This window comes from Haliotis rubra, unplaced genomic scaffold (genome assembly GCF_003918875.1).
Source record: "Haliotis rubra isolate DU_JTF1 unplaced genomic scaffold, ASM391887v1 Scf566, whole genome shotgun sequence".
NCBI lineage: Eukaryota > Metazoa > Mollusca > Gastropoda > Lepetellida > Haliotidae > Haliotis > Haliotis rubra.
In genome coordinates this window covers 29,459-44,770 of record NW_025767264.1, presented here as the reverse complement: position 1 = coordinate 44,770, position 15,312 = coordinate 29,459, and the positions used below count along the sequence as shown (strand labels likewise).

At 47.4% G+C, this 15,312-nt stretch overlaps 1 protein-coding gene across 1 annotated transcript in view; it reads right to left on the bottom strand.

The window, feature by feature from the left end:
• LOC124254149 (tyrosine-protein kinase SYK-like) overlaps positions 1 to 13,583 on the bottom strand; it is a 323,457-nt gene extending 309,874 nt beyond the window's left edge. The window contains exon 1 of the mRNA XM_046688027.1: positions 13,378 to 13,583. The gene's annotated coding sequence lies outside the window, so the exon portion shown is untranslated. The remainder of the gene's footprint in view (positions 1 to 13,377) is intronic.
• Between the last annotated feature and the right edge of the window lie 1,729 nt (positions 13,584 to 15,312).

Genomic DNA, 15,312 nt, shown 5'->3' with positions numbered 1-15,312 from the left:
TTCTGATAATTTCTCAGGGGTGCACTTCACCCCCATGAAGTGTATGTTGTCGGGTAGGATGATCTTGGTGAGTGATAATGTGTGATCCACGGTCACGGTGACCCCCTGCAGACTGGTGTGGGAGTCGACACCCACCCGCACGTAAACAGTGCAAACCTGATACTGGTGCCGTTTCACCCACCGGAGTTTGATCCCCTTCACGATTTCGACTTCATCCTGCGATGGTTCCCCTAGGTAGACTTGGATGACCAGCGTGGAGTTCGCCGGTAGGCTCGCCAGGATGTTGACCACGCCAGCGAATTCAGACACCAACTGCAATGCCCCGTCTTGCACTCCTGGTTTACTCGATAGCATGTGGGCTGCCATACTGGAGACTGGGCTGATGATTACACTACGTCTCTGCGCCGGGACGTAAGCCACGAGCAGGGTTCCGGTGTTCACGACTTTGTTTAGGTAGTTGTCTTTGTTGTCCGTGAACACGTAAGGGGAGCCGAGCCTAATGTTGAGAAACCAGTCGACTTTAGCGGGCAACAACACCCACTTGTCGTCGTCGGTGAAGACGAGGGTATACTGCTTGTTTTGGGCGACGGTCATTCTCAACATCTTCTAAGTCAAACAGTTTGCCTCCAAACGATTGGGATACCGCCCATCTATCATCACCGATGCAGACTAGGTCGAACCGAGTGTTGAGGGCCGCTCCTGAGGTATCTACTATGTCACCTAGGGTTCTACCGATGGAGGGGACTTCAACGCGTTTGTAAATGTTGTTTTTCAGTTGCAAGGCGTACAATTTACCATCTACTCCGGGGTCGTCGAATCCACCTGTGTCCCCCAGGTCGGAGATCCCCATATTGACACATTTTTTCAACTTCATTCCGGTACCTTGTGCGCTAGTCATTTTATGTGCAGCGTTTTGCTGAGGTATCCTATATTCACAGGATTATGCTTTTTATCTAACACTGATATTATCAACTCAGGGATGTTGCCCAGAGTTAACCTCTTATACTGCCGCGATGAAAACGACTCGGTTCTACCATCATTGTATTTCTCCGTTTTCACGGGTACGGCTCTCAGTATCGTGGAAGGGTGACCACCTTGAATGTTGTCCGTTGTGCTCAACTGACCGAGATGAATGCACAGCTCTCGGTACGGTACAAGGTCGGGTAACTTCGTGCCTGTGACGGTAGTTGTTGGTTTTATCTCGTCCAGCGACATCCCGAGTGTCCTCGCCAATGGTTGGCCGAGCCTCAAGGGGTTTATTCCGTTGTTGGTTAACACCACTGTGCCGTTTGAGTCGTTCATCTTGATTTCGGCTCCCAAGGGTTTGAAGACCTCGTTGCTTAGCGAGCACACGCTGTAGTAGCCGTCAGTTATCTGGTTGCGGGTGCCACTGACGAACAGCTAGTTGTTGCTGGCGTTGATGTTAGTCCATCGCGGTAGGTAGGTGATATAGCAGAGTGCGACTTCGCGTTGGCCCGACGTGTTATCGATCGCGTGCATCAGCTGAACGGCTCACCACTCGTTATTCCTGGAAGTGTTACATACATGTTAGAGTATATAAACCCATTATATAATACTTCAAAAATGTACAAACCAGGAGCGTTTTACCCTAAACTGGACATAGATTTCCCACATATGAAGATCGTGACCGCTGATGGGCTGTATTTCGGCGCCCAGTTCATAGATGTGTTCAACCGGTATAAGCTTTCAGTGATTAACGTCAAGGCAGTCCACGCCTGGTTCAACACCCCTATGCAGTTCTGGCAGAATCAACTCAACTTCACCAAGGGTGTGCGACGACTGGGTGTGGATTGACATTAACCGACACTCGGCGAGGACTGCTGAGTCAGTTCACGTTTCCTGTGTACTACCAGGTCAGGCGTATCCTCAAAGAGATCAGCACTCCGCTCCCACAGGACAAAGCATGGGACGCAGTAAACAACCCGTACGGTAGACGGGCCTACAAACGCGTTTGCAATGAATTCGAACTAGACCCGAAGACGGATTGGCGTTTGCCGGGGCCGAACCATGGGTTGGGTATTCAATATGATGGGGGGCGACCCGTGAAAGAAGTCAGTAATGATTTACTTAAACGAGATGTACTACGCCAGGACTTTGCTTTGTTGAGTAATGAATGGCGAGATGACCGTATGAACTTAAAGGTGGTGTTGCTTTCACTGTCCAGAAAGTGGAGCAGTCCACCGCAGACGATTGGAAAATGTTCATGCTGGACACGTCGAAAGGGTTTACTCGTGCCGGTGTCACCAGATTGAACGACTTGATTCGAACGTACGTGTGGGCCGTGCTGGGTATCATCGGTACGGGTACTGCTTTAGACGCGCAGAAACAGTTCGTGTCCAACGCCGAGGATGCCATAGCCTCCCCTGTCGATCTACCAGGTGCCATCCGACGATACCAAGACGTGTTGGAATATGCCCAGTCGAAAGTCGACTACGTGTTCGACGTGGGACTGTACATGGCTCAACAAAGTGGTGGGTTACAACAACAAAATTATCGTAGCCACGGATCGCGGTCGGTCTCATTTGGTGAAAAATTCCTTAGCTGCTACGTACACCAGGCCCGCAACGGCAACGATGGCTGCCCACAGGTTTTGACCGAGCCACGTGACAGTTTTAGCCAGCGTGCTAAGCAGCCACGAGACGATGCTACCCAGGATGCCGGGCAGGGCTTCGACGGCCTTACCAGCAAGTTTAGCCAGGGCCTCCCCGAGGGATTTCAGGTGTTTTTTTATCCAGTCTCTGATGTCACCAGTGGGTGTACCCCCACTTGGTGGGGTGGGTGTACCACCACCCCCACTCAGCGACATGACCAGGGTTGATATGATGAAGCCCAATGCAGTCAGAATGCTGGCGATAGTAATCCCTTGCTCTCGGAAGAGCATTCGGATCCTGTTGGCCAACGTGGTGTCTTCATTTAGGACTCGATCGATGGTTTTCCGAACGCAGTTGATCTGGGATTGAAGCTGTTCCCGTTTCGAGGAAGCGGATTCCAACCGAGTCGGTCCCTCATCTTGCAAGTTGCGCAATCGTTTTTCGATGATGGTTTTCAGAGACTCGTCGTCTTGTACCTGCCTGAGTTTTACTTTCTCGCGAGCGATGTGCTCATCAATTTCGTTCAGTTTCCCCATGTTGTTCACGAGTTATCCGCGTACACGTTTCAAGGCTTCGTCTAGGCCATACAGTTCCCTCAGGGGAAATTCGAGACCTGGGAAAGGCTTGTTCCAGTAGGTGGCCAATATTTTTTCGAGACTGTCTGATGTTTCTTTAGCACGTTGGGGCATATCACCTTCACTGCTGAGTTCGGCCCTGGCTGCTTGCAGATCTTGGACGGCCTTCGGGGGAAGCTTAGGCCGTGCGCCACCGCGGTATAGTCTCGTCCCCACGGCTTGATGTTGTCTCTCTTTTCAACTGCGTCGTAATAATCGTTGACGGCCGGCTGTACAAGTTCAACACTTAAGGGGTTGTTCCTGAATGAGGTTTCCTCCCCGAACGTCTGGGCACTATTATCCCACATATCATCCATAGGGATGTACTCATGACCGCCTTCAGCCATTATTTATATAAAACTTTCATATTTTATCTATATAACAATGTATGGTAGGAAACTAGATCCTTTCCGAAGATCAAGAGAGCCTCTAGGCGTCAGAGCCGTGCGCCAGTCGGTGACCATCACCAACAATCCCAGCAAGATAGACCAGAACCAACGCTGCTGGTTAGATTCCCAAACCTGGGTGAGAATGACCTCATCGTACCAGGCACGGTTCGACTGATGTTCAACCTCACGTTGACCTCCGACAACGACAAACACGAGCTAGTGCGGAACGTAGGTCGGGCAATCATCAAGAAAACCACCATCAAGATCAGCGGTAAAGAGGTGCTGAGCATCGACGACAGCGACGTGTTTCACTGTTACGGGGACCTCTGGAAAAGCGAGGGAGAACGCGTCAATGACGTGTACCAAGGCATCAGCAAATCGACTTGGTTGCGCGTTGGGTACGGCTTCATGCAAGACCAGCTAGACAAGATCTCAGAGGGTGAAAAGGCCATCGCCCAAGCGTACGGGAACAGGTTCTGCGTGCTGCTCGACTTCGAGTTGCTCACGGGACACATGCCGTTTTACCAGGCCATGCTGGGTGATAGGCTTGAATACGAGCTCACGTTTAACGACTACAGCAAAGTCGTGCGTACGCCGAACGGTGATGAAGCCAGTTATGCCATCGACAACATCTCTCTGGAGTTCGACATGGTCATTAGCCCGGAGCTGGCCAGGGCAGGTTCGAAACCAGTACTCGGGGAAGGTGGCCATCCTGTACGACCGCATACTGAGGCATAGAGCGGTCGTGCGGGATAAGAGCGACACGCTGTGGAATATCAACCTAAACGTGCCGGCGCGATCGATGAAAGGCATCCTGATCGTCCCCATGGAGGATTACGAGCCGTTCCCGAAGGGACAGCGAAAAGCTTTTCAAACCCGCAATTGAAACGGTGGAAGTGACCATCGAGGGCGTGCCCAAACAGGTGTTCAGCGCCGGTATGAGGGCACACCAGCAGTGGGATGAGATAACAAAACTACCGACCCGGCACCAACACGTCATCAAGGACCTGGGCCTATCCTCCGTGCAGATCGGTGAATACCTGACCACCAAGTACGCGCTATGGTTGGACATGCGATCCACGGACGATGATCAATTGCACAGAGCGGTCCCCGCATCGACAACGGCAGCGAGGGGATAACCATCCAGATCACCAAGAAGGCTCAACCCGTGGGCAAGTTGAAATTATATCTGTACGTGATTATGGACGCGCAACTTAATATAGAGAATGGGAGATTTGCTGGCGGCGAGCCATCTATTGATCTACCCCACGAAGTGTTCATCGTGTGCAACTTAACCTTCATTTCGCTATGTTTCACCTATATCGGGTATTATATTATTAAAACTAAAACTTGCTTATGACATTATAAGATGGAGTGTGATGAACTGCTAGAACAACTGTTGGTTCCGCAGGATCAGAGTGACGACAAGGGAGAGAGACTGGTAGCGCGCTGGCTGTTGGTGGTAAAGCCAAACAATAATTTGGGGACTACACTCTCGATAAAATTCACAAAATAACAGCCAAAGAAATCGATAAGCTGTACGCGAGATACGAGGCTAGACTAGGGGCCGAGATGACAAAGACTATAGGATCGGCTATGACCCAGATCTACACTGGAATTGCATCGTACTTCCTTCACATTCCCCAGGAACGCCGACTTTACCTGTGGGAGGACCTTGAGAAAGACCCGTTTATTGAACACGCCTTGAGCTCTATCAGCTGCGTGCTGTACCACAAATACGGTATGTTTTTAGTCCCAGTGACGGCGGCGTTCATCACAGCAAAGCATTGCCAATTTAAGGAGGGAAAAAAATAATAGTAATGGTATACAAGATCGATCAAGAAGTGACTCCGACCCCGATAGGGGAGACCCCAATAGAGGAAACCCCAATGGGGGAGACCCCTCCCCAGGAGGAGAATCCATCCCGGGAAGGTTTCCCTTCCCATCCTACAGTCACCAGGAAGAAGAACCTTAAGAGAGACGCCTGGTAGAAAAGGTGGTTTAACCAAGCATAAGAGTCACTACACGTGGAGCCGGGCTCCACTCCTGTGGATTGCAGGCGCAACTGCTGCCGCGACTCTCTCATTATTGTTATATAATAAACAACCACCCCCAGAACCACAACCACAATTAGAGGTCAACCCACATATCATGTTATAAATGTATATTTTTATATCATATACATAATGTCTGAGGGGAAAACGTTCGTCAACGATGCATACCACGCCACTGTGGTCGCCAGTCTAGCTGTAGGGTACGCTCGGTTGACCAAAATGGTGCTTAAACAACCGACTTTCAAGCTAGATTTCAACCTGCAGGATATGGGCATGCTCATAATGAACCTGGGTATGGCGATGGCCACCAAGGACATCCTCGTAAAACAAGGGATCATACCGAAAATATTTTGAAGTAAATGTAACTATATATAGGATGGCTACGATCGCCATGATGGTCGGCGGGGCGTTAGTAAACGCCCTGGCATTTTCCGGGAGTAATTTCCTCTTCTCGAAACTACGGGAGTCGAACGCGGCCGAGATGCAGGCTGAACGGAAACTGCACGATATAGCCGTAGAGAAACTGCAAGCCGCGCAAGCTGAGTACGCGAAGAAACGTATACAGAGGATCGATTACATTAACGAACAACTCCAGCGTGAGAACCATGCCGTTAAAACATTCGAGAACGTTGAAGACGCAGCGAGAGAATTATACCTGCTAACCGGTAAACAGCTAGAACCACTCCATAAGCCCACACTCACTCAGTACTACACACCATCCCCGGGGCAAAAGGACCAAGAACTGGCCTTCATCGCGCTGGGTCTAGCAGCGACTGCGTTGATCGTAAAGCAATTAGACTAAGTCCCCATATGAGTATACCAAAGATGAGACCTGCCCTGTACTGATGCCAGTACATACTTAGGGGGAAGACCGAGACCTGCGGTAGGAAATGTAGGATGGAGGGGTACTGCTGTTTTCATAGGAGATGTAGTTTTTACTTAGAGCAGGAGGAGTTACCTCCCTTGCCGGTGCCCCAATTAGAGCCTGTGTACACCTAGGTATAATAATGCCTGCGTTCATACGAATTCCACCCCCAGCTTTTGGCCTGAGAAGCTGGTTGATGTTTGCGGGTAAATGTAGTATTGATGACATCACACCTGTGGTCATAAGCAAACTTGAAGAGGAAATAAATGAATTGGGGCACATCCAAATGATTGTTACTACAAAGCTGGATGTCTTCAGTGAACAAGTATTGACTGAATCAGCTAATATATATACGTGTATCCCCGACGTTCTGGAAATAATAAAACGAGAAGGCTATCCTGAAATCGATATGGTTATTCTAAATATTTTCATTTTTACTCAGCACCGAACACCCAATTAGAATTGTATACACCTTGGTATAACAATGACTACTGTCCGAGAGCTCAAGCAGATTGCGAGAGAACGAGGCGTAGTGGGTTACATCCGAATGAGGAAACCAGAGTTGTCGAGATTACTCGATATACAACCCCCTCCCAGGGTAAAACAACTAAAACTCCGAGCGAAAGAACTGGGGCTGACGGGTTATTCTCGTATGAGGAAAGCCGACCTAATTGAACGGCTGAACGACCCCGTATGTCCCCACACTGTGAAACAACTCAAACAGGAGGCTCGAGAGCTGGGGTTAGTGGGTTATTCTCTTATGAGGAAAGCCGGCCTAATTGAACAATTGCATCAGAATAAAGCTGTTGATCTAGAGTTCATGCGCACTGAGCATGCTGTAGGTAACTACCTGAGAGGCTGGCTGATGCATGTTGATAAGAACACAGACATCGTCGACGTCAAGCCTCTAATCGCTGATAAAGTTAATGAGGAACTAAACGATTTGGGAAATATAAAGTTTCAAATCACAGTGAAAATGTCACTCGATAAACAGCAGAATGGGGGGGTCATTGAGTACGTTCAGCCTTACTTCCGAGGTAAACAAGAAGTCCTGACTCATACAGAGACTATAGACGAGTCAATCGATATCAGTTTTCAGCAGATACGAGAATACCTAGAACGCTACACGCACATGGGTTCTGGGTGGGTCGTGGATAAAATCGATAAGGTCTATCTAGACATAGCTAACTACGTACCATTCAGAGGGGGGTCATACCTAGACTTGCCCTCCTACTACAAAGTAAAACAGGCCATAGTCAACATCAAGAATAGAGGAGACGATTGCATGAGGTGAGCTATCAGGTCAGCCTTGTTTCCAGCTGACACTAATCCGAACAGGCCTTCTAGCTATCCCCAAGACGATGGGCTCAACTGGGATGGTATAGCCGAACCCACCCCCATATCCCAGATCACTAAAATAGAAAAACAGAATGATGGCATAGCCATAAACGTCTTAGGGCACGAAGGCAACACAACGGTCGTGCACAGGGTCAGTCCAATGTTGGGGGAACCCCAACAGGGTCGCCGTGTGATCAATATATTCATGATCCAGCGAGGTGATAAGTATCACTACACGTGGATAAAACACCTCAGCAGGCTGTTGCACAACCAGTCGAAACACGTTGGGAAAAAACACTTTTGCGTACGATGCCTGCACGGTTTCAGCTGACCCACCCTGCTGGAATCCCACCGGGAGGATTGCCAAGGTGTGGGGCAGACGGCCATATGAGTCGACATGCCCAAGGAAGGCGACAATATCCTAAAATTCGACAACCACAAGAACCAGATGCCTGTACCTTACACCATATACGCCGACTTCGAAGCCTTGGTAAAACCCATTAAGGTTGCCGCCGGCCCCGGGGGTACCCCAAGGGGCACACAAAAAACACAGGAGCACGAGGCTTGTGGGTTTGGATACGTGGTCGTCCGATGCGATGGGGAAAGGAAAGCTCCCGTAGTGTACAGGGGTCCCGACGCGGCTGAAAAAATTCTAAAGTGTTTGCAGGAGGAAGAGAAAACTATCAGGAATGCCCTGTCCACAGTCGCTCCCATGCGTATGACTCAAGCCAACCGGCTAGCTCACGGCTGCAGCACTCACTGTCACGTGTGTGATATACCGCTGAACGGTGATTCGGTGAGAGATCACTGTCATGTCACCAGCTCACAACGCGTGCAACCTCAAGCTCAGTATCAACCCCAAGACAATAAACATCCCCGTGGTCTTCCACAACTTGAGAGGGTACGACTCTCACTTGATCATGCAGGCCATCGCGAAAGTCGACGGCAACCTGATGTGCATCCCCAACAACATGGAGAGATACATCTCCTTCTCCCTGAACGGCCTGAGGTTCATCGACTCGGTTCAGTTCCTCCTGTCGTCACTCGACAGTCTGGTCAAGGCCAACGATACCTTCCCCATCACTGATCAATACACCGACGCCGAGACTCGACCCCTGCTGATGAGGAAGGGCGTGTACCCCTACGAGTACATGGATGGCTGGGCCAAGTTCGCCGAGACCCGACTACCCCCCATCAACCGATTTTACAGCAACCTAACCGACTCGACCATCACTCAAGACGATTACTCGCACGCGATTAACGTATGGAATAAACTGGGCTGTAAGAATCTTGGTGACTACCACGACCTGTACTTCAGAACAGACGTACTCCTGCTAGCCGACATGTTCGAGACGTTTAGGAGGACGTGTTTTAAGCAGTATCAACTCGACCCCGCGTGGTACTACACCAGCCCAGGTCTATCTTGGGATGCCTTGCTGAAGAAAAACGGAGTTTAGCTGGAATTGCTCACCGATTACGACATGCACCTGTTCATTGAGAAAGGCTTGCGAGGTGGGATCTCCATGGCTGCCAAAGGCTACGCAAAAGCCAATAATCAATACGTGAAGGGCTACGACTCGAGCAAGCCAAACACTCACATCCTCTACCTCGATGCCAACAACCTGTACGGTTGGGCCATGAGCCAGTATCTACCCACAAGGGGATTCGAATGGGCATCACCCGAGATCGATGTTATGAGCATCGTGCCGGATTCGAACAAAGGCTATATCCTCAAAGTGGACTTGGAATACCCCAAGGCATTGCACACATCGCACAACAGCTACCCCCTGGGCCCCGAACGTTTGAGGGTTAACCCAGACTGGATGTCTGAGTACCAACATAACTTGCTGGGTGGGCGGGTGTCAGACGTTGAAAAACTCGTGCCCAACTTAATGAATAAGACCAAGTACATCGTGCACTATCGCAACCTGCAGCTGTACCTGTCGTTGGGTATGAGGCTGACCAAAATACACAGGGTGCTCGTGTTCAACCAGAGCCCCTGGATGGAGCCCTACATCAGAATGAACACGGACCTGCAAAAGCTGGCCACCAGTGACTTTGAGAAAAACCTCTACAAGCTCATGAACAACTCGGTGTTCGGTAAGACTATGGAGAACCTGAGGAAACGCGTGACCGTGAAGCTGGTTTGGACGAAAGAGCAAGATAAAATCAGGAAACTGATAGCCAGCCCGGCATTCAACCGGAGCAAGATATTCACCGATGACCTGGTGGCCCTACACATGAAGAAAAGCCACATCAAATTCAACCGGCCTGTTTACGTGGGGATGAGCATCCTCGATTTATCCAAACACCTGATGTACGACTTTTACTATAACGAGCTCAAGAAACAGTACGGCGCCAGGTGCAAAGTGCTATACACGGACACGGACTCCCTGCTGATTGAGATTCGAACCGAGGACGTGTACGAGGACATGAAGAAACGCCTCGATTTGGATTTGGATTTGGACCATGCCATACACAGCACAGTAAATAAAAAAGTGTTCGTCAAGATGAAGGATGAGTGTGCTGGCACGCCCATAGCCGAGTACATAGGCTTGAGACCCAAGATGTACTCCATCCTGAAGGCCGACAATGGTGAGATCCGAAAGGCGAAGGGTGTCAAGAAGTACGTGGTGAAACAACACATCAAACACGCCAGATTCAAGGAAGCCCTGTTCAAGACCCGCACCTTCAGACCTCAAATGAACACGCTTAGAAGCGACGGCCACAGGATATACGGACTGACGATAAACAAGACGTCCCTATCACCGATGGACATGAAGCGTTGGATAGCCATCAACGGGATCAACACGTACACGTACGGGCATGAGAAAATTGAACCAAGAACATAGGTGTATATATAAATACCCTGTCGGGGCGACAACGATGTCACGGAACCAGAGAAAGTTTGAGGCTATTTACTACAGCCCGCGTGGGTACTGGAAAGGAGCTAGCGCCGTACATAAGCTGGCCAAAATGGCGCGAGTACCCCCGGACGAGGCCAAAGCGTGGCTTGAAAAACAAGCCCTGTGGCAGATCTATTTACCGGCACCACGCTACGTGCCCCGAAGAAAGTTCGGCATTAACATACCCAATAGCCCCCACCAGGCCGACCTCCTGTTCCTACCCCACGACAGGAGGTACAAGTATGCCCTAACCATCGTTGACGTTGCCAGCCGCTACAAGGAAGCCGAACCCTTAACCGCGAAAGACTCGGCCCAGGTAGCCCGTGGATTCGAACGCATATACAAACGCAGCCCGCTGACATGGCCCACCGAACTGCAAGTCGATCCCGGACGGGAGTTCATGGGCGCCATGTCACAACTGCTAGCAAAACACGATACCAAGATCAGGCGTGGTGCGGTCGGAGCCCATTGCAGCCAAGCCATAGTCGAGAGATTCAATCGGACTTTAGCCGAGCGCTTATTCGGGCATCAGTACGCGAGAGAGATGGCCAACCCGGGAAAACGATCGACGGAATGGGTAGCATTCATGCATGCACCGTGAAATCTACGTCTGACGTCAACAACCCTTTTCAGTTTGAAGCATATCGGCTCATTCCACGCCACACGTTATCTTGTAGATTACGGAATGGGATGAGTGTGCCAAATGGCATTGGATCCATTCGGCAATTGTCCGTAGATTAAAATCACGAGACACCAAGTCTACCCGTAACCTTCATAATTGTCCGTGACCTATTCGACTCTTTCCGTTCATTTTCGTGACGTCACAAGAATGACTCGATAAATTTGCACATTGCAACAGTGTGGACGTAGCTCAGTCGGTTCACTGTCGCGTTAACAATCCGAAGGTCGCGGGTTCGCGTCCGACGGTTTCTCACAAGCTGGTTGCTTGTCTTAATGACACGTCACCTACGGCAGAGATCGTCCTCACGAGAAGTTGTGGTGCCGTATTCTGAAGGTGCTCCCTTCATCGCCAACATAAACATAAACGTGGTGGAGGGAGATCCCCATGTATCATCCCCAACAAAGACGTGGTGGAGGGAGATCCCCATGTATCATCCCCAACATAGACGTGGTGGAGGGAGATCCCCATGTATTATCCCCAACACACAAGTGGTAGAGGGAGATCCCCATGTATCATCCCCAAGATAAATGTCGTGGAGGGAGATCCCCATGTATCACTTCCAACATAAACGTGGTAGAGGGAGATCCCCATGTATCACTTCCAAACCAGACTTTGTAGAGGGACACCTTTATGTATCACCTACAACATACTTGGTGGTGAGAAAACACCCACCTATCTTCCCTAACACACGTGATTGTTGAAAGATTCTTGTGTAACGGGGAGCACGTGTTCCGTTTCGTGCAGACATTTTACTTCCGGGTGTTGGTCGTTAACTTGCGTTAGTAACTGTACCTTTCGTTAGTCGTGGGTTTGGGTATCATACTTTGATTCTGTTCCGTCGGTGGTTGAATTGTTTTTGCTGCCATTTTCTGTTGCAGTCAGGTTGTTTGGTATGAGCAATTCTGATTGGTGGTGGGCAGATTGGCTGGCCAATCATGTCGAGGTTGTTACATAAGACGTAGGGCAGCTGCAGCGTATTTAAGTGCGTAACACAAATTATTCAGTGTCTGTATGATCGGTGAGGTTATACACCGCAATATGTCCTGTGATGGGACAACAAGATGTTCCGTGACGGAACAATGAGTCCCGACTCCACTCCCTGTTAGGTTTCAGTTTATTTTTCGGCCAATAAAGAGAAATTGAATAGAAAGGTTGTATATTTTGGGGTAAATTTGTTAGTGGGGACGTCCGGGTGGATTTCAGCGTAATGGAACATGCCAGTCAGTAGGAATTTTGTATATTAGTGTAGGTGCAGTAGATTATAGGTAGGATTTAGTGTTATTTTAAGAGGGTGGTTAAAGTGTAGTTTGAGAGGGTTGGGAGAAAGTAGGTTAGGTTATTAATAAACTATTTTAAGTAATTGTGTTTGTATATCTTTTGTTCTCAGGAATTTGTTAGATTTGACTTATTGTTTATGCTGTTTTTGTTGAGTTATAATTTATTAATAAATTATGTCTTTTTTTGAGAAATTTGTTGGTTTTTGATTGCTCCTCTGCATCCACGAACTGGGAACGGGACGGCTTTGATTCAGAACACACAACACACAACGCAAAGCATCATGGTCATACGTCGTTAAGGCCGTTCCCGTTACACTTGTTTACAGTCCCCAATTATACATTTGCAGGATAAGGGTAATTTATAAAGCATCCCAATAATACCCTTTGTAAAGGGAGATGTCAGTAGTCAACTGTGAGTCAAATGTCAATGAACAAGGAAGTATATTTGGGCAAGTAGACATTTTGATGAAAACGTTGATTCAGTCATTATACAGTATTCGTAAATATTACAAATAACACCTTTAAAATCGTGCGCTTAAACCGATCAGTGTATTATATTTAACGAAGAAACTAATCCGGATTTTAATATTCATCATGTTCCTGCAGAGACAATCTCGAAGTTTACATAGAATCTACTCACTGTTCTCCAGCACGACGTCAACACAGCCTGTCAGAAGGCGAATCTATTCCGTAATTCACACAAAGGGGCAAGTGATTCAACGTGCGACAACTGGTGTAATAAACACAACTGACAACTGACAGAGATGTGCATTTACTTATTCTTGGAAGGCGATGCCACCAATCAACCCTGGAAACAAGGAAGTTGGAAACAAGGAAGTTAGAGTTATCTCCCTTCTCCACTCTCAACACGCAGAAAACATTTATTCGGGCTCAAACCAGCATTCGTAACTACTCGCCTCTTTCCGTGACCTACAAGAAGACATCCGGCTTGCCGGAATGACACGAGTAGTTACGAATGTCAAATCTGCTGATGAAAGAATGATCACTCGTCACCTCTAAGCTGGTTCCCGGCTCCCTTTGCGCGCGCTAAATTGCTCTGCTCGTTTATTTGACGTCACATTTTTTTAAACGTAAAAATGGATTCGCTCATGCCGATCCAGATGAGGGGCACACCTGTAAAAAACTCATCAACTTGCGTTTGCTGTGGCAAACCTAAAAATGACGGAGGGCAGTTTTACAGGGTCGAGACTAAACTTACTAATAATACTAAATCAACCGAGAATTGTCTCGCTAATCTTTAGGGCGCTACGGTGGACTAAATAATACCAGGGAGACTAAATAGCGTTGTAGATTATCCTTGATAATACTAATAGTATTATTTATTTACTCATTTATTTATTTGTGTGTGTATGTGCGTGCGCTTGTTTGTAGTTTATGCGCTATGTTGATAAATGATACTTGATTAAAAGAACAGGATTTTGGAAGCACTTTAAAGAACATTTTCATGAAATTCTAATATTCTAACATGGTGATGATTTGATGAAGGTCTGAAATTATTTCAAATTATACTTCATGTTTATTATAACCAACATGAATGTTGAGTCTCAATCTTATTAACCGTCATTCCCTAAATAAAAAGATTCAAATGCATATATTTATCACATTTATCATTCATTTCCAGAGTGAAGAGGATTCACAGATCATCCTAAGACTTCTGGGACATGTGTCATGAATCAAGCAAATCTACTAAACACAAAGGTGAGTACCCCTCAATGTGTTCAGACAAACATCTATAAAGGGATAAATTGGAAGTTGTTTGGATCGGAAGTTTTAGGCATTGTAATGTCAAATTCAGATCAGATTTAAACCTACCTTGGAATTCAGAAAGTTTCAGGATTTGGGGTAGAATCTTTTAGGTTGATATTAAAAAAATCATTAAAATCAATTCTGAAAATAAGATTTATAACATTGAAGATATAATTAAACATAATTCCCACTCTGCCCAATCCACCCAGTGACTTTCTTAAAAAGTTAAACAATATGTTGTTTGGTTTTCCCTGGGATAATGAACCTGATATAATTAAAAGAGCAGTTGTTTGTAAACCAGTTGCTGAGGGAGGTTTGAGAAATGATCAACATACATGCTGTTGTTGCATTTAAAGAAAGTGGAAACATTTGTTGATAGAAACTATTCCACAATATTTAAACCTCTCACGGCTTATTTCATCGGGTACCCATTTTCTGCTGAGTGAACAGAGGCAATTTTTAACACGCACGCCCGCACACACACCTTTAAAACCAAAATTAACATGAATGCAATTCAGGCTGCTTCACAGAATCTTTCCAGTCAATACATACCGGATTAAAATGCACATTGTTGAGACTTCTTTGTACATTCTCTCAGTGATGTAATCAGTTAATCCATCATGAACAACCTACAATTTTTAATCATTATAGCTACAATTTTTAAAAAGCTACGAAAAACGTACGCCATTGGCTGGAATCACAATATAATTATATCTGTGTTCTTGTGTAAACATGATTTAGTTCCGAGTAGTAAATGTTCCGGTTCGGAATAAATGCCGTGAAATTGAGAATGGATGACACGAATAAA